Here is a 27,053-nt window from a genome sequence, read left to right as displayed (position 1 = left end):
CATGTATCACTATTACACGTAGCCATGTGTCACTATTACACATAGCCATGTATCACTATTACACGTAGCCATGTATCACTATTACACGTAGCCATGTATCACTATTACACGTAGCCATGTACCACTATTACACGTAGCCATGTGTCACTATTACACATAGCCATGTGTCACTATTACACGTAGCCATGTGTCACTATTACACGTAGCCATGTATCACTATTACACGTAGCCATGTATCACTATTACACGTAGCCATGTATCACTATTACACGTAGCCATGTATCACTATTACACGTAGCCATGTGTCACTATTACACATAGCCATGTGTCACTATTACACGTAGCCATGTATCACTATTACACGTAGCCATGTGTCACTATTACACATAGCCATGTATCACTATTACACGTAGCCATGTACCACTATTACACGTAGCCATGTCTCACTATTACACGTAGCCATGTATCACTATTACACGTAGCCATGTATCACTATTACACGTAGCCATGTATCACTAATACACGTAGCCATGTGTCACTATTACACGTAGCCATGTATCACTATTACACGTAGCCATGTATCACTATTACACGTAGCCATGTATCACTATTACACGTAGCCATGTATCACTAATACACGTAGCCATGTGTCACTATTACACGTAGCCATGTATCACGTAGTTATGCACAGTTGGTGTCCGATGATTTAAGGTCCAGACCTGAAGGCACGATCAGCCAATGATCGTTGTCTTTATTACACGGCCTGATGCAGCAGATTATCGCTCTGTGCGTTCAGGCCCTTATACATAAGGTCGCTCAGTTTTAAGTGTCATAGGTTGTTAGGTGCATTTTTTATTGCAATTTTTTGAAAATTCACAAAACTTTTGCACATCCCCCCCCCCATCCCTGGATGGTATAGAAATCCACCAGGCAAAAAAGTGTTTTTTAAAAAATGTGCCAAAAGGCAATAATGACATCATAAATACATTGCATGCTCTTACGGGAATCCAGTGAAGGAGGAAATGCAGTCGTTGTCTTAAAACATGCTTTAAAAAAAACGATCACGATATCAACAGTCTGCTGGCCCTCGCTCTGTGGAATAGAAGTGGCGGCAGCAGACAATCGCTGTTCTGATTGTTTTTTAAATTGTTTTAAGACAACAATTAGCCGACATTGTGCACGTTGGCTGATTGTTGCCTTTTAACATGACCTATGTCCCGAATGGCCGGTAATCGGCCAAGTACGGCTGATAATCGCTTGGTGTGATAGGGCCCTTAGGTGAGAGTCTCCTAATGACCGTCCTTTACGTGCAACACAACGTACACCTCCATCGCTAACATCACTCAGTCCTGTGTCCTGACTGACTGTGTACAAGTTCTTACACAAGACATCCGAGATTTGGTTGTGTTTGGGTAGAAGAGGTCATCTGTGGGTCATGGTTACTATTACGTGTTATGTTATTATGGGTTTATGTGATACCATAATAGATGCTCTCTCTATAGATAGACTGTGAACGAGCACCAAACGCGTTGGTTGTTTATTGATACGCTGTAAAGGACTTACCTTCTATTAGAGAGCTGGGACCGTCACCTTTATATTATTCATGGACAAACGACTAGTCACCACTGGACCCATTCATACATAGAGAATGTGGATCCTCAACCCCCAACGAGACATATGAAAAGTTATACATCATCCAATAGACACCTCCCAATCCTGCCGCCAGTATATATTCTCATAGGGATGAACTGGCACTGGATCCGAATTTGATCTCGCTGGGAATCTTAGCATGAAATCCGCTACGGATCCGGTGTGTGTGAAGGCACCCCAATTCTGTATGTTAGCTATCACATGCTGATCTGCTAGCCTATTACACAGCTCCATGGTCGTGCAGCAAGAATATATATATATATATATATATATATATATATACAGAAAAAAAGACAAATATGGTCAGCTCTCCTAGAGCACAATTCACACTAGGCAGAGGCACGTTGCTATGGCTAAAATTGCAAACACACAAAGACACAGAAAAATGCAACAGCTCACCGCAACAGCAAGATACAGACCCACCACAGACATGAAAATCACTAAAAGCAGCCCCCCCACCTGCTAAAGAAAATCTCCATAAAAATAATGAGGCTCTTGGTTACTATTTGCAAATAGTATAATCCCCCCCACCAACGATAAGGTGGCCTCATGCCGGGATGGACCTATACTGTACTTTGGCATATAATAAGCCTATGCTCTGGGCATGCAGGATCCATACAATACCGGCAAATATAATAACCACCTGGATGGGTGGAGTGCACGACCAAGTAGAGGCAGCGACTCCCCTCATCTGGAACACAAAAAAAAAATAAAAATATATATATATATATATATATATATATATATATATATATAGTTAGAGATGTCCGCGCAGACCTTGCTGCATATACAGAAAATAATAAAGTAATGCTTACCTGTCCACGCACCCTGGTGTCCTTTTGTAGAAGCTTCAGCGTCAGCTGCGGTCAGAGGGGAGAAGCCAGGAGGACGCTGGGGAGCGCAGAGAGGTAAGTATTACTTTATTTTCTATATATTGTTTCACTAGCTGCTGACCTCCTATTATATGGAGCCATGCATAGCACAATTGGTGCACAATGATTTTTAAACCTGCTGAAAGAAGATCAGCTGAGGATCGGCTACTCGGCTGATCGTTGCCTTTATTACACGATAGCAGCCTGATTGGGCAGATAATCGCCCTGTGTAATGGAGCTCTTAAGGAACGATTACACGGAACGATGTCGGCTGATCGTTGCTGTCGTTTGTCTTTCAACTTGTTGAAAGCTAAAGGACTGTGATAGCAGCAACCTGCTGCCATCGCTCTGTGGAATAGAATGGTCTCCCCGGACTATCACACTGGCAGCGCTCATTTGCTCCTCTATGTCACCGCGTGTAATAGCGGCTTTACACTTCCAATAAGAAGGGAGACACTTGTCTCTGGGCCTGTTGTTTCCTAACCTCTTATCTCTATAGAGGGAGCAGAGACAGACAGACGATAAGGACGGTGGGAGGAGGGGGACGGAGAGGGGTGTGAAAGGTTTGTGGTCTATGCCAAGCACTTTCCCGGCAGTGTTGGATAACAAAGTGTTACTGCTCCGCATACAAAGCCTTGTAGATGTGACACCTTCTCATGGCTGAAATACCAGAGATGACGCTAAACAACCAGCTTTAGTGACTGCTTAGATCTCTTCATCAGGCTTAAGGGCCCTATTACACCGGATCGATTATCGTGCGAAAAATTGCTATATCGTTCGAATTTAAACGATAATCGTTTTATGTAATTGCAGGCAACGATTGAAAAAACTTTCGTATGTCGTTGATTGTTGATTTAGATCTGAACCTAAAATTATCGCTAATCGTTCATTAATCGTTCGCTGTAATTTCACATTCGTTCGCTCATGTTGCGCATTTGTTCACTAATCGCTCAGTGTAATAGCGCATTGTTCATTGTTTTGCTGGGATCAGAAGGAATAAACGATCATAGTAACAAACGTTTATCGTTCTGTGTAATATGGTGAACAATTTTAGGTTAACGATAGACAATCTCGTTTGCGATCGTTTATCATTAGTCTTTAATTGTTAAAAATCGCTTCATCTAGTAGGACCCTAATGGGGTACTTCAGCACCTCTGTCCATGTCAGGAACTGTCCAGAGCAGCAGCAAATCCCCATAGTAAACCTCCTGCTCTGGACAGTTCCTGACATGGACAGAGGTGGCAGCAGAGAGCACTGTGTCAGACTGGAGAGAATACACTACTTCCTGCAGGACATACAGCAGCTGATAAGTACTGGAAGATTGGAGATTTTTTTAATAGAAGTAATTTACAAATCTCTGGCACTTTTTGGCACCAGTTGATTTGAAAGAAAACATTATTGGTGAATAATCCCTTTATTATAACAAAGATTATAAGGCACCATATATACTGTATATATACTGTAGGAACGTGGAGAAGGGTGTCTCAGAGATGGACAACACAAGGGAATCAACGACTATTACAGGGGGCGATTTCTTGGCATATTAGCCGGGGGGGGGGGGGGGGTGCTTGTTTGTTGGCTGCACTATTAGTCAGTGACTATTGAAATCTTACACAGTGCGTTTAGGTAGTATATGTCTGAGATATTGAGGTAGGTGTTGGCATAGGTATTGGGATAGGCGTTGGGATAGATGTTAAGGTGGGTGTTGGGATAGGCATTGGGGTAGGTATTGGGGTAGTTGTTAGGGTGGGTGTCGGGATAGTTGGGCAGTGCCAATCTCTTTGGCAGACACTTAGAGTCCTATTACACGGGACGATTATCGTGCGAAAAATCATTATATCGTTCGAATTTAAACGATAATTGTTCTGTGTAATTGTAGGCAACGATTGAAAAATAGTTTGTGTGTCGTTGATCATTGATTTAGATCTGAACCTAAAATCATCGTTAATCGTTCGCTAATTGTTCAGTGTAATGCTGCGTTTACAGGGAACGATTATCGTTCGAATTTTCGCAATAACGATCGCATTTGAGTGATAATCGTTCTGTGTAAACACAGCAAACGATCAAGCGATGAGTGAAAAAACGTTCATTTTGATCTTTCAGCAGGTTCTCAAATCGTCGTTCATTGTTCGCTAAAAATTCGCAGATCGTTTCGTGTAAACGGTCTTTCAAAGATTCACCCTATGTAAAAGATGGGCTTAAGTGATCTTAAAAACGATCGCAATACCGATTTTCCTTACGAATTTTCTAACGATTTATTCGTCTAAACGCTGATCGTTATAAAAACCAAATTGTTGCTTCAAAATCGTTAAACGATCGCTTGGGCGAATTATCGCTTTGTGTAAACGCAGCATAATTGCACATTGTTCATTGTTTTGCTGGGATCAGATGGAGTAAACGATTGTAGTATCGATCTTAGTAACAATCACAGTAACGATTGTAACTTACGACCAACGTTCTGTGTAATATGGTGAACGATTTTAGGTTAACGATAAACAATCTCGTTTGCGATTGTTTATCATTAGTCCTTAATCGTTAAGAATCGCTCTGTCTAATAGGACCCTTAGGGTTCTTTTACACATAGAGATTTCTGACCAATTTATCTGACAGATTATTGAAGCCAAAGACAGGAACAGACTATAAACAGAACAGGTCATAAAGGAAAGACCGAGATTTATTCTTTTCTTAAATACATTCCTGTCTTTGGCTTCGTAGGTCACAGTCGGCCGCAGTGATAGTGATGGTGCCGCCAAATGCTGTGGTGCAGGGGGTGTGATAGGGTTAACCTGGATGATTCTAATAGCTTGGATATTTCTTCATCCTTGAATACATGGACACAACAAGGACTGACTGCTTGGCACAGAGGGTTCTGGAAAAGGAGGAAGGAGGAAGAGACATTGTTATATAAACAATTTATGGTAAACAACAGGTTGTACCAGCCTGACTGTGCAGGACAGGAAACTGATGACCATTTATGGATTGACCTATCAGAGTGTGATATGTTTGTGTCTTGTGACTTGAAACCCGCCTGTATTGAAAGTTTATGTATTTCATGTGAATACACCGAGCATGAGTAGTACCGCCCCATATTCTGTCTATAAAAGTTGACACAAAACAATAAAGGGTGCGCTGATACATACATCAGTTGTCTGTGTCTGTGATTTTTTTAAGCATAACAGCTGCTAACTCTAATCCAGAACCATCCTATCCTGGGGGTGTCTGGCTTCATAAAGTCAGGCAAATTAAAAGGTAACCTTATCAGGTGTCGTGTATCCAGTCACTGCAGGACAGCGGGAGGTATACGGACAGACAATGGCTTCAATGGGAAGTGTCTAGCCTTCTGTGTTACAATGTCCTGACACCTTCTTTATGCTCTCCTTTGTACTTTCACACCTTCCTCTGCTCATCCACTGCCTTCTTGGCACCATCTCAGTCACGACTACAGTCACACCCCAGAAGACGTGTCCTTCATAGTCACAAGCACAAGTCCTGGCCATTCAGTAGTCGGCTCTGCTATTCCACCGCTCTGGGGTCCTGGAATCCAGTCTGTGAGGTAAGAAGGTGTGCCCTGAGTGTGTACCTTCTCCCTGTGTTGGTGTGATATTAGATTGTGAGCTGTCGGGGACTGCTGAGGCTGTGGCACACTTGGTGCTGTAGATATCTTCTGTCTATACTGATACATTGTACCAAACCCAACAGCTGCATCTGCAGGACGAGATAAAAAGGGCCTAAAACTAAAAACAGACAAAAGGAGCAGAATATAGGAGTAAGGAGAGCAATCTATCACTGTGGGGAGTCCTCCAAAACTATGTGCAGTCCGGACTCCAACCCACCGATACATTGTAACAAGCCCCCCGATACACTGTAACAAGCCCCCGATACACTGTAACAAGCCCCCCCCCCCCCAATACATTGTAACAAGCCCCCCGATACACTGTAACAAGCCCCCCATTACATTGTAACAAGCCCCCAATACATTGTAACAAGCCCCCCCCCCCAATACATTGTAACAAGCCCACCGATACACTGTAACAAGCCCCCCCGATACATTGTAACAAGCCCCCCTCCCCGATACATTGTAACAAGCCCCCATACACTGTAACAAGCCCCCCCTGATACACTGTAACAAGCCCCCCTGATACATTGTAACAAGCCCCCCGATACATTGTAACAAGCCCCCCCAATACACTGTACCAAGCCCCCGATACACTGTAACAAGCCCTGATACATTATAACAAGCCCCCCCATACATTGTCACAAGCCCTCCCGATACACTGTACCAAGCCCCCCGATACACTGTAACAAGCCACCGATACATTATAACAAGCCCCCCCCCCCCCGATACACTGTAACAAGCCCCTGATACATTATAACAAGCCCCCTCCCCGATACATTGTAACAAGCCCCCCTCCCCGAAACATTGTAAAAAGCCCCCCATACACTGTAACAAGCCCCCGATACACTGTAACAAGCCCCCCCTGATACACTGTAACAAGCCCCCCTGATACATTGTAACAAGCCCCCGATACATTGTAACAAGCCCCCCGATACACTGTAACAAGCCCCTTTTGCACTGTAACAAGCCCCCCGATACACTGTAACAAGCCCCCCCTGATACATTGTAACAAGCCCCCCGATACATTGTAACAAGCCCCCCCAATACACTGTACCAAGCCCCCGATACATTGTAACAAGCCCCCGATACACTGTAACAAGCCCTGATACATTATAACAAGCCCCCGATACACTGTAACAAGCCCTGATACATTGTCACAAGCCCCTATACATTGTAACAAGCCCCCGATACACTGTAACAAGCCCTGATACATTGTCACAAGCCCCTATATATTGTAACAAGCCCCCGATACACTGTAACAAGCCATCGATACACTGTAACAAGCCACCGATACATTATAACAAGCCCCCTGATACATTGTAACAAGCCCCCCTCCCCGATACATTGTAAAAAGCCCCCCCCCCCCCGATACATTGTAACAAGCCCCCCATACATTGTAACAAGCCCCCTCCCCCGATACATTGTAATAAGCCCCCCATACATTTTAACAAGCCCCTGTTACACTGTAACAAGCCCCCCCCCCCCGATACATTGTAGCAAGCCCCTTTCACACTGTACCAAGCCCACGATACATTGTCACAAGCCCCCCGATACACTGTAACAAGCCACCGATACATTATAACAAGCCCCCCCATACATTGTTACAAGCCCCCCTCCCCGATACAATGTAACAAGCCCCCCCATACAATGTAACAAGCCCCCCGATACACTGTAACAAGCCCCCCGATACATTGTCACAAGCCCCCCCTGATACATTGTAACAAGCCCCCCCCCCGATACACTGTAACAAGCCCCTGATACATTATAACAAGCCCCCCTCCCCGATACATTATAACAAGCCCCCCATACATTGTTACAAGCCCCCCTCCCCGATACAATGTAACAAGCCCCCCATACAATGTAACAAGCCCCCCGATACACTGTAACAAGCCCCCCGATACATTGTAACAAGCCCCCGATACACTGTAACAAGCCCTGATACATTATAACAAGCCCCCCCCCCCGATACATTGTAACAAGCCCCCCGATACATTGTCACAAGCCCACGATACATTGAAACAAGCCCCCGATACACTGTAACAAGCCCCCCTCCCCCGATGCATTGTAACAAGCCCCTGATACATTGTAATAAGCCCCCATACATTGTAACAAGCCCCCCAATACACTGTAACAAGCCCTGATACATTGTAACAAGCCCCCGATACACTGTAACAAGCCCTGATACATTATAACAAGCCCCCCCCATACATTGTAACAAGCCCCCCGATACATTGTCACAAGCCCCCGATACACTGTAACAAGCCCTGATACATTGTAACAAGCCCCTGATACATTGTAATAAGCCCCCCCATACATTGTAACAAGCCCCCCAATACACTGTAACAAGCCCTGATACATTGTAACAAGCCCCCCATACATTTTAACAAGCCCCTGTTACACTGTAACAAGCCCCCCCCCCCCGATACATTGTAGCAAGCCCCTTTCAAACTGTACCAAGCCCACGATACATTGTCACAAGCCCCCGATACACTGTAACAAGCCACCGATACATTATAACAAGCCCCCCATACATTGTTACAAGCCCCCCTCCCCGATACATTGTAACAAGCCCCCTATACATTGTTACAAGCCCCCCCCGATACATTGTAACAAGCCACCGATACATTATAACAAGCCCCCTGATACATTGTAACAAGCCCCCCTCCCCGATACATTGTAACAAGCCCCCGATACATTGTAACAAGCCCCCCATACATTGTAACAAGCCTCCTCCCCCGATACATTGTAATAAGCCCCCATACATTGTAACAAGCCCCCCGATACACTGTAACAAGCCCCCCGATACATTGTAACAAGCCCCTTTTACACTGTACCAAGCCCACAATACATTGTCACAAGCCCCCCCCCCGATACACTGTAACAAGCCCCCGATACACTGTAAAAGCCCCCCGATACATTGTAACAAGCCCCCGATACACTGTAACAAGCCCCGATACACTGTAACAAGCACTCGATACATTATAACAAGCCCCCTGATACATTGTAACAAGCCCCCCCTCCCCGATACATTGGAACAAGCCCCCCCATACATTGCAACAAGCCCCCGATACATTGCAACAAGCCCCCGATACACTGTAACAAGCCCCCCTTCCCGATACACTGTAACAAGCTCCCCCCGATACATTATAACAAGCCCCCGATACACTGTAACAAGCCCCGGTATAGAGGGTACAGAAGGTATAAAGGACGTAGAGGGTATAGACCAGTGCTTCTCAATCCCAGTCCTAAGGCCTCACCAACAGCTCATGTTTTGAGGATTTCCTTAGTATTTCACAGGTGATATAATTATACTCAGTCCATCAGGTATTAGCACAGGTGATATAATTATACTCAGTGCATCAGGTATTAGCACGGGTGATATAATTATACTCAGTGCATCAGGTATTAGCACGGGTGATCGTTGTATGGGAAATCCTCAAAACATGACCTGTTGGTGAGGCCTGAGGACTGGATTTGAGAAGCACTGGTATAGAGGATATAGAAGGTATAGAGGACCTAGAGGCTATAGAAGGTATAAAGAACATAGAGGAGGTAGAGGGTATAGGGGACATGAAGAGTATAGAAGGTATAGAGGACATAGAGGGTATGGAGGGTATAGAAGGTATAGAGGGTATAGAAGGTATAGAGGACATAGAGGGTATGGAGGGTATAGAGGACATAGAGGGTATGGAGGGTATAGGAGGTATAGAGGGTATAGAAGGTATAGAGGACATAGAGGGTATGGAGGGTATAGAGGACATGGAGGGTATGGAGGGTATAGAAGGTATAGAGGGTATAGAGGGTATGGAGGGTATAGAAGGTATAGAAGGTATAGAGGACATAGAGGGTATGGAGGGTATAGAGGACATGGAGGGTATGGAGGGTATAGAAGGTATAGAGGACATAGAGGGTATGGAGGGTATAGAGGACATAGAGGGTATGGAGGGGATAGGAGGTATAGAAGATATAAAGGACATAGAGGGCGTAGAAGGTATAGAGGGTATAGGCAGGGCCGTATTTACCACTAGGCACCCGTGCTCCAGTGCCTCGGGCAGCACCAGAGATCAGAGGGGAGGAAACTATTTTTTGTTTTGTTTTTATTTTTTTAATCTCTCACCTCCTGTTTAGACTTGCCAGTAAATTTGGTGTCTTTTCGAGGGGGGTGGGGGGTATTGTGGAATTATTCCAGTCTGGTGTGGCAGTGTTATCCAGTCACAGTATGGCGGTATTGGTCAGGTCTGGTATGGCAGTGTTATCCAGTCACAGTGTGGCGGTATTGGTCAGGTCTGGTATGGCGGTGCTATCCAGTCACAGTTTGGCGGTATTGGTCAGGTCTGGTATGGCGGTGTTATCCAGTCACAGTATGGCGGTATTGGTCAGGTCTGGTATGGCAGTGTTACCCAGTCACAGTATGGCAGTATTGGTCAGGTCTGGTGTGGCAGTGTTATCCAGTCACAGTTTGGCGGTATTGGTCAGGTCTGGTATGGCGGTGCTATCCAGTCACAATTTGGCGGTATTGGTCAGGTCTGGTATAGCGGTGTTATCCAGTCACAGTGTAGCGGTATTGGTTAGGTCTGGTATGGCGGTGCTATCCAGTCACAGTATGGCGGTATTGGCCAGGTCTGGTATGGCGGTGCTATCCAGTCACAGTATGGCGGTATTGGCCAGGTCTGGTATGGCGGTGCTATCCAGTCACAGTATGGCGGTATTGGTCAGGTCTGGTATAGCGGTGTTATCCACTGACAGTGTGGCGGTATTGGTTCGGTCTGGTATGGCGGTGTTATCCAGTCACAGTATGGCGGTATTGGCCAGGTCTGGTATGGCGGTGCTATCCAGTCACAGTATGGCGGTATTGGCCAGGTCTGGTATGGCGGTGCTATCCAGTCACAGTATGGCGGTATTGGTCAGGTCTGGTATAGCGGTATTATCCACTCACAGTGTGGCGGTATTGGTTCGGTCTGGTATGGCGGTGTTATCCAGTCACAGTATGGCGGTATTGGCCAGATCTGGTATGGCGGTGCTATCCAGTCACAGTATGGCGGTATTGGTCAGGTCTGGTATAGCGGTGTTATCCAGTCACAGTATGGCAGTATTAGTCCGGTCTGGTAAAGCGGTGTTATCCAGTCACAGTGTGGCGGTATTGGTCAGGTCTGGTATAGGGGTGTTATCCAGTCACAGTATGGCGGTATTGGCCAGGTCTGGTATTGCAATGTTATCCAGTCACAGTATGGCGGTATTGGTCAGGTCTGGTATAGCAGTTTTATCCAGTCACAGTATGGTGGTATTGGTCAGGTCTGGTATGGTGGTGTTATCCAGTCACAGTATGGCGGTATTGGTCAGGTCTGGTATAGCAGTGTTATCCAGTCACAGCATGGCGGTATTGGTCAGGTCTGGTATGGCAGTGTTATCCAGTCACAGTATGGCGGTATTGGTCAGGTCTGGTGTGGCGGTATTATCCACTTACAGTATGGCGGTATTGGTCAGGTCTGGTGTGGCGGTGTTATCCAGTCACAGTATGGCGGTATTGGTCAGGTCTGGTGTGGCGGTGTTATCCAGTCACAGTATGGCGGTATTGGTCAGGTCTGGTGTGGCGGTGTTATCCAGTCACAGTATGGCGGTATTGGTCAGGTCTGGTGTGGCGGTGTTATCCAGTCACAGTATGGCGGTATTGGTCAGGTCTGGTGTGGCGGTGTTATCCAGTCACAGTATGGTGGTATTGGTCAGGTCTGGTATGGTGGTGTTACCCAGTCACAGTATGGCGGTATTGGTCAGGTCTGGTGTGGCAGTGTTATCCAGTCACAGTATGGCGGTATTGGTCAGGTCTGGTGTGGCAGTGATAAATGTGATGCCTGGAGCTATTACCTACCAGTCCTGTGGTGAGGATTCCCTCAGACAATATACAGACAACTCTTATCATTGATTCTAGGTGGAAATTTTTTTTTGTTTTAAGCTGTTAAAAACCATGCAATTTCGAAACCACTCTCCACCTCGCTCCCCAAGATGGGGGCGTCCTCAGGTTAAGTGCCTGGGGCACCAGCAACTTGTAATACGGCCCTGGGTATAGAGAGTGTAGAGCGTATAGAGAGTATAGAGGACATGGAGGGTATAGAGAGTATAGAGGGCATAGATTATATAGAGAGTATAGAGGACATGGAGGGTATAGAAAGTGTAGAGTATAGAAGGTATAGAGGACATAGAGGGTATAGAGGACATAGAGGGTATAGAGGACATAGAGGGTATAGAGGACATAGAGGGTATAGAGGACATAGAGGGTATAGAGGACATAGAGGGTATAGAGAGTATAGAGGGCATAGAGGGTATAGAGGACATAGAGGGTATAGAGGACATAGAGGGTATAGAGAGTATAGAGGGCATAGATTATATAGAGAGTATAGAGGACATGGAGGGTATAGAAAGTGTAGAGTATAGAAGGTATAGAGGACATAGAGGGTATAGAGGACATAGAGGGTATAGAGGACATAGAGGGTATAGAGAGTATAGAGGGCATAGATTATATAGAGAGTATAGAGGACATGGAGGGTATAGAAAGTGTAGAGTATAGAAGGTATAGAGGACATAGAGGGTATAGAGGACATAGAGGGTATAGAGGACATAGAGGGTATAGAGGACATAGAGGGTATAGAGGACATAGAGGGTATAGAGGACATAGAGGGTATAGAGAGTATAGAGGGCATAGAGGGTATAGAGGACATAGAGGGTATAGAGGACATAGAGGGTATAGAGAGTATAGAGGGCATAGATTATATAGAGAGTATAGAGGACATGGAGGGTATAGAAGGTATTTGTGTCATTCTCAAAACTTTTGGCCATGACTGTAGAGGACATAGAGAGTATAGAGGGTATAGAAGGTGTATAGAGTATAGAGAGTATAGAGGGTATAGAAGGTGTAAAGAGAGTATAGAGGGTATAGAAGGTATAGAGAGTATAGAGGGTATATAAGGTCTCATCAGCCTTGAAACAAACCTGAAGAACACAAGAAGACCCCGGCTTATACTGAGGCAGCAGCTGCAGGTGATGCTTGTAGCTTATTATAAGAATAGATAGAAAAGATGACTCTGTGCTGGATGAGGGAATAAGAGAAATAACGCTTGTGGTCACTGATGGAACAATATCCTCTAAGGGGAACTCCGGCGGAAAATGTTTTTATTTTAAATCAACTGGTGTCAGAAAGTTGTATAGATTTAACAATCTCCAGTTTCCCAGTACTTATCAGCTGCTGTATGTCCTGCAGGAAGTGGTGTGTTCTCTCCAGTCTGACACAGTGCTCTCTGCTGCCACCTCTGTCCATGTCAGGAACTGTCCAGAGCAGCAGCAAATCCCCATAGAAAACCTCTCCTGCTCTGGACAGGTGCTGTATTTCTGTGCATCTTCTAAAACCTAATGACACAAACACAGTAAGATTATAATACACACACCTGTAATATTGTCATACACACCTGTGACATTGTAATACACACCTGTAATATTGTAACACACACCTGTAATACACACCTGTAATATTGTAATACACACACCTGTAATATTGTAACACACACCTGTAATACACACCTGTAATATTGTGATACACACACCTGTAACGTTGTAATACACACACACCTGTAAAATTATAACACACACCTGCCTGTAAGATTGTAATACACACCTGTAAAATTGTGATACACACACACACACACACCTATAATATTGTACGACACAAAACCTAAAAAAACAACTACGGATGCAAGACCAGTATATATAAATTTACTTTATTGTTTACATATCAAAGAATAAAACTATTTTTTTTAAAAAAGATACATCACATGGGGGCTGGAGCTAATACAAATCCCCATACAAACGGTGGACTAACAGGGTTCTTACATATAAAGTATAACATCACAGAGCAAATAGCAATAGAAAGTAATGAACCTATATATGTACTGGGCACTGGGCTGGTACAGCATGCAATAAATAAATATAACTCACAGTGAGTATACAGACATAAATAAATACCATCCGTTTATAATAGAACATTACCCATACGTGTCCTTAGTTCATATATCCACCTCACCGTACACCCGACGCACGTTTCGCTTGTTGCTTTATCGAGGGTGATACTATAATATTGTAATACACACACACACATACACACACACACACACACACACCTGTAAGATTGTAATTTAGACCTGTAATATTGTGACACACACACACACACACACCTGTAAGATTGTAATTCAGACCTGTAATATTGTGATACACCCCCCCCCCTGTAATATTGTAATACACACATACACCTGTAAGATGGTAATTCAGACCTGTAATATTGTGATACACACACCCCTGTAAGATGATAATACACCTGTAAAATTGTAATAAATACACACCTGTAAGATTATAATACACTTGTAAGCTTGTAATACACACACACACACACACACACACACACACCTACCTGTAAGCTTGTAATACACACACACCTGTAAGATTGTAATACACAGAGTCCAGCCTAGGCGTCCATCCGGCCTCAGCAGCCCTTGCTGGTTTTCCTGCTGGTGGTTATACTTACCTCTCCTGGCTCCCTGCAGCCACTGCTGACCCCTCTCTGCAGTGACAGCCGGTGATTGGCTGAGCTGCCTATCACTGCACAGACTGTAATACATATATATATATACATATCACTAGGAAAGGTTCTAAAATTATCCGCAGACTCACACAAATCACAAATGAAGAAACAGGAAGTCTGTGCAGAACAGGAAACAGGAGGTCTAGTCTGGGGGCAGGACACAGGACAGGATTTTGAGGATTCTTCCATAGACGGATTATTGTGAGGCTGGCTGTATATACTATATACATCACAGAGAAGCATCCACATTCCTACATACTACAGCTCCCCCATCATGGAGTGGATAGGACCGGAATCGGACACCTGAGTACAGGACGCTCATCTGATACTACAGGCAGCAGCAATGGGGCCTGCACTGATCCCTGCACTACTGCACAGCTGATCTCCAGCCTCCGCTGAACATTAAAGAGGCACTCCGGTGAAAATATTTTTCTTTCAAATCAACCAGTTTCAGAAAGTTTTATAGATTTGTAATTTACTTCTATTTAAAAATCTCCAGTCTTCCAGTACTTATCAGCTGCTGTATGTCCTGCAGGAAGTGGTGTATTCCCTCCAGTCTGACACAGTGCTCTCTGCTGCCACCTCTATCCATGTCAGGAATTGTTCAGAGCAGCAGCAAATCCCCATAGAAAACCTCTCCTGGTCTGGACAGTTCCTGACATAGACAGAGGGGGCAGCAGAGAGCACTGTGTCCAACTGGAGAGAATACACCACTGCTCATTCTCAGGAAATCTTGACTCTTTTACATCAGTCGAGCCCTGTGTAATCTATGGAGAGGGGAGGAGGGAGATTAGTTGGCAGCAGAGAGCAGAGAACAAAGGATTACACAGCGGGAGCTGCATAAAAGCCGGTATTCAGAGGTCAGAGAGGTCAGTGCTGACTGTCAGAAGAGATAGCCAGTGATGTAGCTGTAAATTAACTCTTTGTTGTCCTGTTTTGATGCCTCATCTCCCTCCACCCCTCCCCTCTCCATAAGAGAACCATGAAGAGCTTCAAACTGCTTTTTCATGATAAAAATGCATATAAAAATGCTAATAAATCCAATTACAAAGTTTCTTAAAATCGCCTGGACTATTGATTTCTGCAAAAAAAAAATGTAAACGACAAGGTTGTTCTCAACTTCCATGTATTCACGTCATCCTCCATTCACACAGAGAGGATGTGAGCATGTGTGGGAGTCAGGCTTCGGCCTACTCAGACAAGGGTTGTGGCTGAGTGACAGACCCAGGTGACTCTATAGAAATCTATGACCTTTGACCTTATGGGTCTCTGTGTGAGGATCACAATGTTTGGCATAGATGCATGGAATTATACAGTACAGAGAATATGTCAGGGCTGGGGGATAGAATTGTTTAGTATTTCCCTTCTCTTTTCCCCAGATATGTAGTTATGGGGCGGCCACCAGAATCTGCCATGGGAACCGTCACGGTCAGGACGTTGTTACTGATTGATTGGTCTGTTTACCTTACGGATTGTATCATATCACACTGGTCTGTGTGTGTCCTCCTCAGGGCCGTATTAAGGATTAAGGAAAAAGCCAGAGCCAAACTATCCTGGGTAACTAATATAAGGAGGAGGATGATGATAAAGAGGAGGATGATAAGGAGGAGGAGAATGAGGAAGATGATGATACGGAGGAGGATGGTGAGGATGAGGATGATGGTAAGGATAAGGATGATAGGAAAGGAGTATGATGGTGAGGATGAGAATGATGAGGAGGACGAGTATGATGGTGAGGATGAGGATGATAAGGAGGAGGAGAATTACTTGTATTGTGGGTTTTCCTTCTCATCACTGCACTAAACATTATCATCAAATCTGGGCACTTGTACTGTTACAGTCCTATTAGATGACGCGATTTTTAACGATTACCGCTGATTTTGGTGTCAGCCCCAAACGAATGATGAAGGATTTCTCGATGGCCGTTTGATCGTTACTGCATTTACACAAAGCGATTATCGTATAAATTCCACTGATATAAGGATAATTTGCATGATTATCATTCAGTGTAATAGCGCCATAAGCCATAGACTGATCCTGGAGGGGTTCACTGTCCATGGTCAGGAGGGGCACCCACACCAGGCAAACCTACAAGAACATATCGGCATATCGGCACATATAGCAATTCCCTTACATCCTGGGGCCTTGAGACCACTCACTGACGTTACAGAGCAGGGTCCTACACCAGCCCCCATTAGGACCATTCTACTTGGACCAGCCCCCATCAGAAGACCATTATACTTGGACCAGCATTATACTTGGACCAGCCACCATCAGAAGACCGATATCCTTAGACCAGCCCCCATCAGAAGACCATTAAACTTGGACCAGCCCCCATCAGAAGACCATTAAACTTGGACCACCCACCATCAGAAGACCATTATATTTGGACCAGTCATCATCCGAAGACCATTATTTTTGAACCAACCCCCATCAGAAGACCATTATACTTGGACCAGCCCCCATCAGACGACCATTATACTTGGACCAGCCATCATCTGAAGACCATTATACTTGGACCAGCCCCCATCAGAAGACCATTATTCTTGGACCAGCCACCATCAGTAGACCATGATACTTGGACCAGCCCCCATCAGAAGACCATTATACTTGGACCAGCCCCCATCAAAAGACCATTATACTTGGACCAGCCCCCATCAAAAGACCATTATACTTGGACCAGCACTATACTTGAACCAGCCATCATCCGAAGACCATTATTCTTGGACCAGCCACCATCAGTAGACCATGATACTTGGACCAGCCCCCATCAGAAGACCATTATACTTGGACCAGCCCCCATCAGAAGACCATTATACTTGGACCAGCCCCCATCAGAAGACCATTTTACTTGGACCAGCCCCCATCAGAAGACCATTATACTTGGACCAGCCCCCATCAGAAGACCATTATACTTGGACCAGCCATCATCAAAAGACCATTATACTTGGACTTGCCATAGCATTATCATCACGCCATGTTCCACATTCCTATCTTGGAAACCTAATGCCTCCTACATCTCTGTCCCTGACTGAAAATCATTCAGACACTTATCTATGTGGGAAGAAGAACATGGTATACTGGTACAAGGACAGGTTACAAATAACAGGATACAGATAAGCCACACTGCTATGTGGAGGAGGTCGCGGCGGTGCCAAATACTGATGAATAGCAACTCACACGTCTACTATCCATGAGCGGGGGGGTCGGGGCTGCTCAGTAATATTCTTACACATAGAAAAGGCTTGTATAGAGTGGCAGCAGTCACAATGTTATATGGAGAGCACAGTGCTGGACAAATACTTTTCAGTATGCAGTCTGGCCTGGGATTGTTGGGGGGTCATGGGGTTTTTGGTATGCATTATGGCCTGGGATTGTTGGGGGGTCATGGGGATTTCGGTATGCATTATGGCCTGGGATTGTTGGGGGGTCATGGGGTTTTCGGGATGCAGTGCTGTCTGGGATTGTCAGGGGGGTGGGGCATGGGATTTTCGGGATGCAGTCCGGCCTGGGGTTGTTGGTTGGGCATGGGGTTTTCGGGATGCAGTCCGGCCTGGGGTTGTTGGTTGGGCATGGGGTTTTCGGGATGCAGTCCGGCCTGGGGTTGTTGGTTGGGCATGGGGTTTTCGGGATGCAGTCCGGCCTGGGGTTGTTGGTTGGGCATGGGGTTTTCGGGATGCAGTCCGGCCTGGGGTTGTTGGTTGGGCATGGGGTTTTCGGGATGCAGTGCTGTCTGGGATTGTCAGGGGGGTGGGGCATGGGATTTTCGGGATGCAGTCCGGCCTGGGGTTGTTGGTTGGGCATGGGGTTTTCGGGATGCAGTCCGGCCTGGGGTTGTTGGTTGGGCATGGGGTTTTCGGGATGCAGTCCGGCCTGGGGTTGTTGGTTGGGCATGGGGTTTTCGGGATGCAGTCCGGCCTGGGGTTGTTGGTTGAGCATGGGGTTTTCGGGATGTGGTCCGGCCTGGGGTTGTTGGTTGGGCATGGGGTTTTCAGGAAGCAGTCCTGTCTGGGGTTGGGGGTGGGCATGGGGTTTTCGGGACACAGTCCGGCCTGGTTGGTGGTTGGTTGAGCATGGGGTTTTCGGGATGCAGTCCGGTCTGGGGTTGTTGGGGAAGGGTCATGTAGTTTTCGGGATGCAGTCCGGCCTGGGGTTGTTGGTTGAGTATGGGTTTTGCAGGAAGCAGTCCGGCCTGGGGTTGTTGGGGGGGGGGGGGGGGGGGCATGGGGTTTTCAGGACGCAGTCTGGCCTGGGGTTGTTGGGGTGTGTGTGTGTGCATGTAGTTTGCTGAATGCAGTCCGGCCTGGGGTTGTTGGGGGGCATGGGTGTCTGTTCTCTTGGGGTTGTTGGGGGGGGGGGGGCATGGGTGTCTGTTCTCTTCTCTTATACTGTAAGTACACTTATAAGGTGCTGGACAGCCACCTGATTAAACAGTATGGCTGGAATAGGCCGTTCCCAGCACAGGGATTTGTGCCAATGAACCAGTGTCCTTGGACTCTTTAATATGAAGCAATCCAGGTCTCGGCACTTGTTTGTACCTGGTTAATATATTACTTTTATTTATGAGGTGTCCGTGTGGGTTTTCGTTCTCAATAGTGTATTACGGCTCTACTACCGACCATTATGTCCATAGAATACGGTGAATGGAGGCACGGCTGGGAACGATGGACCATAACAATAAAGATTCAGAAGAATGCAGGGGCTGAACGGGCCGGGATTGGAACAACCACTTATATTGTAGGACCAGTATGTATATAGGAGATGATGGGAGTTGTACCGTATGTATATAGGAGATAATGGGAGTTGTACCGTATGTATATAGGAGATGATGGGAGTTGTACCGTATGTATATAGGAGATGATGGGAGTTGTACAGTATGTATATAGGAGATGATGGGAGTTGTACAGTATGTATATAGGAGATGATGGGAGTTGTACCGTATGTATATAGGAGATAATGGGAGTTGTACAGTATGTATATAGGAGATGATGGGAGTTGTACAGTATGTATATAGGAGATGATGGGAGTTGTACCGTATGTATATAGGAGATGATGGGAGTTGTACAGTATGTATATAGGAGATGATGGGAGTTGTACAGTATGTATATAGGAGATGATGGGAGTTGTACAGTATGTATATAGGAGATGATGGGAGTTGTACCGTATGTATATAGGAGATGATGGGAGTTGTATAGTACAGTATGTATATAGTAGATGATGGAAGTTGCACCGTAATATATAGTAGATGATGGGAGTTGTACAATATGCATAGTTGCCAACAGTCTCGGTTCTGAGGAGCCCCGCCCCCTGTCGCCCACCACACCTTTAGCTATAAGCAGTAATGAGTGCTTTTAGATAACAGTGTACTAACACAACAGGGAACCATAAGCTCCTGCTGTGACAGTATCTCTTGTGGCTACAGGCAGTATCTGCCTCCAGCCACAAGGGGCCGCTCTCTCCTCCCGGCAACCGACGCGAGTGAAATCACTGATGCAGAGCAGGGAAAGGAGTTACTGGGGGACTAGAGGAACCATACGGGGTATAGCTTTTTTGTTTTAATTACAGATAAGGGGGTAGTGGTATGATGATGGAGAAGCAGGAGGATTAGGGGTAGTAGTATGATGATGGAGGAGCAGGAGGATGATGAAAGAGGTAGTAGTATGATGATGGAGGAGCAGGAGGATGAAGTGAGAAGTAGTATGATGATTGTGGAGCAGGAGGATGAAGGGGTAGTAGTACTATGATAGAGCAGGAGGATGAAGGGGGTAGTAGAATGACGGTGGAGGTGCAGGAGGACAAAGTGAGTAGTAGTATGATGATGGAGGGGCAGGAGGATGAAGGTGGTAGTAATATGGTGATGAAGGGGGTAGTAGTATAATGGTGGAGGTGCAGGAGGACAAAGGGGGTAGTAGTATGATGATGAAGGGCAGTAGGATGAAGGGGGTAGTAGTATGATAGAGAGGCAGGATGATGAAAGGGGTAGTAGTAGTATGATGATTGTGGAGCAGGAGGATGAAGGGGTAGTAGTACTATGATAGAGCAGGAGGATGAAGGGGGTAGTAGAATGACGGTGGAGGTGCAGGAGGACAAAGTGAGTAGTAGTATGATGATGGAGGGGCAGGAGGATGAAGGTGGTAGTAATATGGTGATGAAGGGGGTAGTAGTATAATGGTGGAGGTGCAGGAGGACAAAGGGGGTAGTAGTATGATGATGAAGGGCAGTAGGATGAAGGGGGTAGTAGTATGATAGAGAGACAGGATGATGAAAGGGGTAGTAGTAGTATGATGATTTTGGAGCAGGAGGATGAAGGGGTAGTAGTACTATGATAGAGCAGGAGGATGAAGGGGGTAGTAGAATGACGGTGGAGGTGCAGGAGGACAAAGTGAGTAGTAGTATGATGATGGAGGGGCAGGAGGATGAAGGTGGTAGTAATATGGTGATGAAGGGGGTAGTAGTATAATGGTGGAGGTGCAGGAGGACAAAGGGGGTAGTAGTATGATGATGGAGTACTAGTATGATGATGAAGGGCAGTAGGATGAAGGGGGTAGTAGTATGATAGAGAGGCAGGATGATGAAAGGGGTAGTAGTAGTATGATGATTGTGGAGCAGGAGGATGAAGGGGTAGTAGTATGATGATGGAGGCGCAGGAGGATGAACGGGGTAGTAGTATGAAGATTGTGGAGCAGGAGGATAAAGGGGGTAGTAGTACGATGATTGTGGAGCAGGGGGATGAAGGGGGTAGTAGTATGATGATGGAGAAGCAGGAGGATGAATGTGGTAGTAATATGAAGATTGTGGAGCAGGAGGATGAAGGGGGTGGTATGATGATTGTGGAGCAGGAGGATGAAGTGGGTGGTATGATGATTGTGGAGCAGGAGGATGAAGTGGGTAGTATGATGATTGTGGAGCAGGAGGATGAAGGGGGTAGTAATATGATGATTGTGGAGCAGGAGGATGAAGGGGTTAGTAGTATTATAATGGAGGACAGGATGATGAAGGGGTATTAGTATAATGATGGAGGGCAGGAGGATGAAGGGGTAGTAGTATGATGATGGAGTACTAGTATGATGATGAAGGGCAGTAGGATGAAGGGGGTAGTAGTATGATAGAGAGGCAGGATGATGAAAGGGGTAGTAGTAGTATGATGATTGTGGAGCAGGAGGATGAAGGGGTAGTAGTATGATGATGGAAGCGCAGGAGGATGAACGGGGTAGTAGTATGAAGATTGTGGAGCAGGAGGATAAAGGGGTAGTAGTACGATGATTGTGGAGCAGGGGGATGAAGGGGGTAGTAGTATGATGATGGAGAAGCAGGAGGATGAATGTGGTAGTAATATGAAGATTGTGGAGCAGGAGGATGAAGGGGGTGGTATGATGATTGTGGAGCAGGAGGATGAAGGGGGTAGTAATATGATGATTGTGGAGCAGGAGGATGAAGGGGTTAGTAGTATTATAATGGAGGACAGGATGATGAAGGGGTAGTAGTATAATGATGGAGGGCAGGAGGATGAAGGGGTAGTAGTATGATGATGGAGGGGCAGGAGGATGAAGGGGTAGTAGTATGATGGAGAGGCAGGAGGATGAAGGGGTAGTAGTATGATGATTGTGGAGCAGGAGAATAAAGGGGGTAGTAGTATGATGGAGAGGCAGGATGATGAAGGGGTAGTAGTATGATGATTGTGGATCAGGAGGATGAAGGGGGTAGTAGTATGATGGAGGGCAGGAGGATGAAGGGGTAGTAGTATGATGATGGAGGGGCAGGAGGATGAAGGGGTAGTAGTATGATGATTGTGGAGCAGGAGGATGAAGAAGGTAGTAGTATTATAATGGAGGGGCAGGAGGATGAAGGGGTATTAGTATGATGATGGAGGGGCAGGAGGATGAAGGGGTAGTAGTATGATGATGGAGGGGCAGGAGGATGAAGGGGTATTAGTATGATGATGGAGGGGCAGGAGGATGAAGGGGTAGTAGTATGATGATTGTGGAGCAGGAGAATAAAGGAGGTAGTAGTATGATGGAGAGGCAGGATGATGAAGGGGTAGTAGTATGATGATTGTGGATCAGGAGGATGAAGGGGGTAGTAGTATGATGGAGAGGCAGGATGATGAAAGGGGTAGTAGTATGATGATTGTGGATCAGGAGGATGAAGGGGGTAGTAGTATGATGGAGAGGCAGGATGATGAAGGGGGTAGTAGTATGATGGAGAGGCAGGATGATGAAAGGGGTAGTAGTATAATGATGGATGGGCAGAAGGATAATGAAGAGGGTAGTAGTATTATGATTGTGGAGCAGGAGGATGAAGGGGGTAGTAGTATGACGATGGAGGAGCAGCAGGATGAAGGGGTAGTAGTATGATGATTGTGGAGCAGGAGGATGAAGGGGGTAGTAGTATGATGATGGAGGATCAGGGGGATGAAGGGGTAGTAGTATGATGATTGTGAAGAAGGAGGATGTGAGGAGAATTTTCTCATCTATCAATCGCGGGACACGGATGATCTGAATCTAAGCATAAGACACTTCCAGAAGAGCTTCAGAGCAGCGCCCCGCGTACAACTTTTTTTGCATTAAATACATGATTTTTGTGGTAAACACAGAGACAAGTGAACTTCCTGCCCAAAAGCTGCCAGGCTTTATTTCCACTCAACTGCACCTCTTTATAAGTTCAGTACTTAAAGGGGTATACCCCCAAAAATTATTTTTGCATTAATACGTTGCCCACCCATAGCTTTCCGTCTTTCTAATATCAATGTATTATGGATTCTGCACAGTTTTGCTGTTATCTAGGTTCATTCACCCCCACCAAACACACAGAATCATCAAATCTCAGTCCAACCCGTCTCCACTCCCTGCTCCTGGCCCCCACCCTCCGAGACGGCATCACATGTCCTCCATCTCTTCAATGGGCTGGGTTAGTGCTTCTAACCCGGCTCACTGAAGTGAGGGAGGACACTGACAGGGGCGGCTGCTGTTAGAGATGGAGACAGTGATCAGGGCAGCTGCCACTGTCTCCCTCTCTAACAGCAGCCACCCCCGTCTCCCGCAGCACGGTCACCCAGCACCCCCCAGCGCTCACCCGCGACACCCGAATCCCCACACTCACCCGCAGCACTGTCCCCCCCCCCCCAGTGTGGCTTCTGCTCGCCCGCGGCCGTCAACCCCCCCCCCCCCTGACCAGTGCACAGTGCGGCCCGCCCTTCCCCCTGCTCACCCACGGCCCTGTGCACAGTGCTCCCCCCCCCGTCACCCGCGACACCACCCCCCCCCTCAACTTGAAAGGGTAAGATTCCGTTTTATCCACCCTGTTCTTCAAGTGACAAGTGATTAGTAACACTGAGGCCGGCAGTGAAGCTATGACACCAAACACGTGCTTTAGTGTCGCTCCTCTCTCAGCAGAGTGCACTGGTCTCTATTGCAAATACAAAGGGGTCTCATACAATTTAGGGTGGGCTCAAAATGTACAGGAGTACAGGAGTAACTTCTCATTGGCTGCAGTCCAGAGATAAGGCACAGTTCTTTACATATCCATGACTTCACAAAAATGGTCTGGCACTTCTATGTAGGGTCAGGGCTCTTCTCAATATATATCCTGGATGGTATAGGCCTGAGTGACAGGGTGGTCTGTGTCCGGGACAGTGGTTGTAACAGGAAACCTCCACACATGCAGATTCCTTGTGCTATATATATTGGTTGAGACGCAAGTCAAAGAATAACAATATTTTTAAAGTGACTATACCACCAGGCCCAGGCTGAAGCACCCACCCTTAGTGGGAAGAAACCCCAGCCCCTTCATGACGTGACTCCATTAGAATCAATGGAACCCTATCATAGAGGGGCTGGGGGTTTCCTCCCACTAAGGTTGGGTCGGTTAACCTCCAGTGCTTCAGCCTGGGCCTGGTGGTACAGTCACTTTAATATATACTATATACTTCACAAACTGACTTCTGCTACTCCGCTGCTCAACCTCTGCTGCCTCAACTCTGCTACTCCGCTGCCTCAACTCTGCTACTCCGCTGCCTCAACTCTGCTACTCCGCTGCCTCAACTCTGCTACTCCGCTGCCTCAACTCTGCTACTCCGCTGCCTCAACTCTGCTACTCCGCTGACTCAACTCTGCTACCTCAACTCTGCTACTCTGCTGCCTCAACTCTGCTACTCCGCTGCCTCAACTCTGCTACCCCGCTGCCTCAACTCTGCTACCCCGCTGCCTCAACTCTGCTACCCCGCTGCCTCAACTCTGCTACCCTGCTGCCTCAACTCTGCTACTCTGCTTCCTCAACTCTGCCGCCTCAACTGTGCTACTCCGCTGCCTCAACTATGCTACTCTGATGCTTTAAATCTGCTGCCTCAAATCTGCTACCCCGCTGCCTCAACTCTGCTATTCCCCCCCTATAAGAGTCCTGCAGCTCGTCCCCCGTCCCTCTCCTCCCCATAGGAGTCCTGCAGCTCGTCCCTGTCCTCCCCATAGGAGTCCTGCAGCTTGTCCCCCGTCCCTGTTCTCCCCATAGGAGTCCTGCAGCTCGTCCCTGTCCTCCCCATAGGAGTCCTGCAACTCGTCCCCCGTCCCTGTCCTCCCCATAGGAGTCCTGCAGCTCGTCCCCCGTCCCTGTCCTCCCCATAAGAGTCCTGCAGCTCATCCCCCGTCCCTGTGCCCCCCTATAGGACTCCTGCAGCTCATCCCCCGTCCCTCTCCTCCCCATAGGAGTCCTGCAACTCGTCCCCCGTCCCTGTCCTCCCCATAGGAGTCCTGCAACTCGTCCCCCGTCCCTGTCCTCCCCATAGGAGTCCTGCAGCTCATCCCCCCGTCCCTGTCCTCCCCATAGGAGTCCTACAGCTCGTCCCTGTACCCCCCTATAGGAGTCCTGCAGCTCGTCCCCCGTCCCTCTCCTCCCCATAGGAGTCCTGCAGCTCGTCCCCCGTCCCTCTCCTCCCCATAGGAGTCCTGCAGCTCGTCCCTGTCCTCCCCATAGGAGTCCTGCAGCTTGTCCCCCGTCCCTGTCCCTTTCCTCCCCATAGGAGTCCTGCAGCTCATCCCCCGTCCCTGTCCCCCCCTATAAGAGTCCTGCAGCTCGTCCCCCGTCCCTCTCCTCCCCATAGGAGTCCTGCAGCTCGTCCCTGTCCTCCCCATAGGAGTCCTGCAGCTAGTCCCCGTCCCTCTCCTCCCCATAGGAGTCCTGCAGCTCGTCCCCCGTCCCTGTCCTCCCCATAGGAGTCCTGCAGCTCATCCCCCGTCCCTGTCCCCCCCTATAGGAGTCCTGCAGCTCGTCCCCCGTCCCTGTCCTCCCCATCGGAGTCCTGCAGCTCGTCCCCCGTCCCTGTTCCCCCCTATAGGAGTCCTGCAGCTCGTCCCCCGTCCCTGTCCTCCCCATAGGAGTCCTGCAGCTAGTCCCCCGTCCCTCTCCTCCCCATAGGAGTCCTGCAGCTCGTCCCCGTCCCTGTTCTCCCCATAGGAGTCCTGCAGCTCATCCCCCGTCCCTCTCCTCCCCATAGGAGTCCTGCAGCTAGTCCCCCGTCCCTCTCCTCCCCATAGGAGTCCTGCAGCTCGTCCCCGTCCCTGTCTTCCCCATAGGAGTCCTGCAGCTCATCCCCCGTCCCTGTCCCCCCCTATAGGAGTCCTGCAGCTCGTCCCCCGTCCCTCTCCTCCCCATAGGAGTCCTGCAGCTCGTCCCCCGTCCCTGTGTCCCCCTATAGGAGTCCTGCAGCTCGTCCCCCGTCCCTCTCCTCCCCATAGGAGTCCTGCAGCTCGTCCCCGCAGTAGTATCACAACATCCCTCTGGGCCTCCTCATATTCTCCTATCCCCCTCACATAGTACTAGTGGTGTGGGCGTGGTCACAGTATAGCTGAAGGAAAACAGAGGGGTGGGGCACAGCATGCTATCAGTGCAGGGGCGGGGTCAGGCAAATGGGCGGGGTCAGCTGTGTAGCTGCTGTCAGCTGTTGATATGGTTGGAGGCCACTGAGCAGAGAGAGATCCGAGCAGCTGTGTGTGCGCTGTATGTATATACTGTACTCTACTCATATATATATCTATACTTTACTCTACTCATATATATATATACTGTGCTATACTCATATATAGATGTATATTGTACTCTACATATATATATATATATATATATATATATATATATATATAGTGCTATACTCATATATAAATATATATATATACACTGTACTCTACTCATATGTATATATACTGTGCTATACTCATATATATGTATACTGTACTCATATATATATATATATATATATATACTGTGCTATACTCATATATAGATGTATATTGTACTCTACTCA

The 27,053-nt window shown here is 47.1% G+C and overlaps 2 protein-coding genes across 11 annotated transcripts in view; one reads left to right on the top strand and one right to left on the bottom strand.

Annotated features, from left to right (window-relative positions):
* Nucleotides 1-27,053, bottom strand: part of LOC138797243 (PC-esterase domain-containing protein 1A-like) — a 68,916-nt gene that overhangs the window by 26,102 nt on the left and 15,761 nt on the right. The gene's annotated exons all lie outside the window — the stretch shown is intronic.
* LOC138797242 (PC-esterase domain-containing protein 1A-like) overlaps nt 19,372-27,053 on the top strand; it is a 66,389-nt gene continuing 58,707 nt past the window's right edge. For 4 of the 10 annotated variants that reach the window (XM_069977111.1, XM_069977110.1, XM_069977109.1 and 1 more), the window contains exon 1: nt 19,373-19,507. The gene's annotated coding sequence lies outside the window, so the exon portion shown is untranslated. Of the gene's footprint in view, nt 19,508-26,695; nt 26,750-27,053 lie in introns of those variants that run through there. The other 6 variants (XM_069977115.1, XM_069977113.1, XM_069977112.1 and 3 more) reach the window with 4 other exon arrangements.

Source organism: Dendropsophus ebraccatus, chromosome 7 (genome assembly GCF_027789765.1).
Source record: "Dendropsophus ebraccatus isolate aDenEbr1 chromosome 7, aDenEbr1.pat, whole genome shotgun sequence".
NCBI classification, from domain to species: domain Eukaryota; kingdom Metazoa; phylum Chordata; class Amphibia; order Anura; family Hylidae; genus Dendropsophus; species Dendropsophus ebraccatus.
This window is presented reverse-complemented; position numbering and strand designations above follow the sequence as displayed.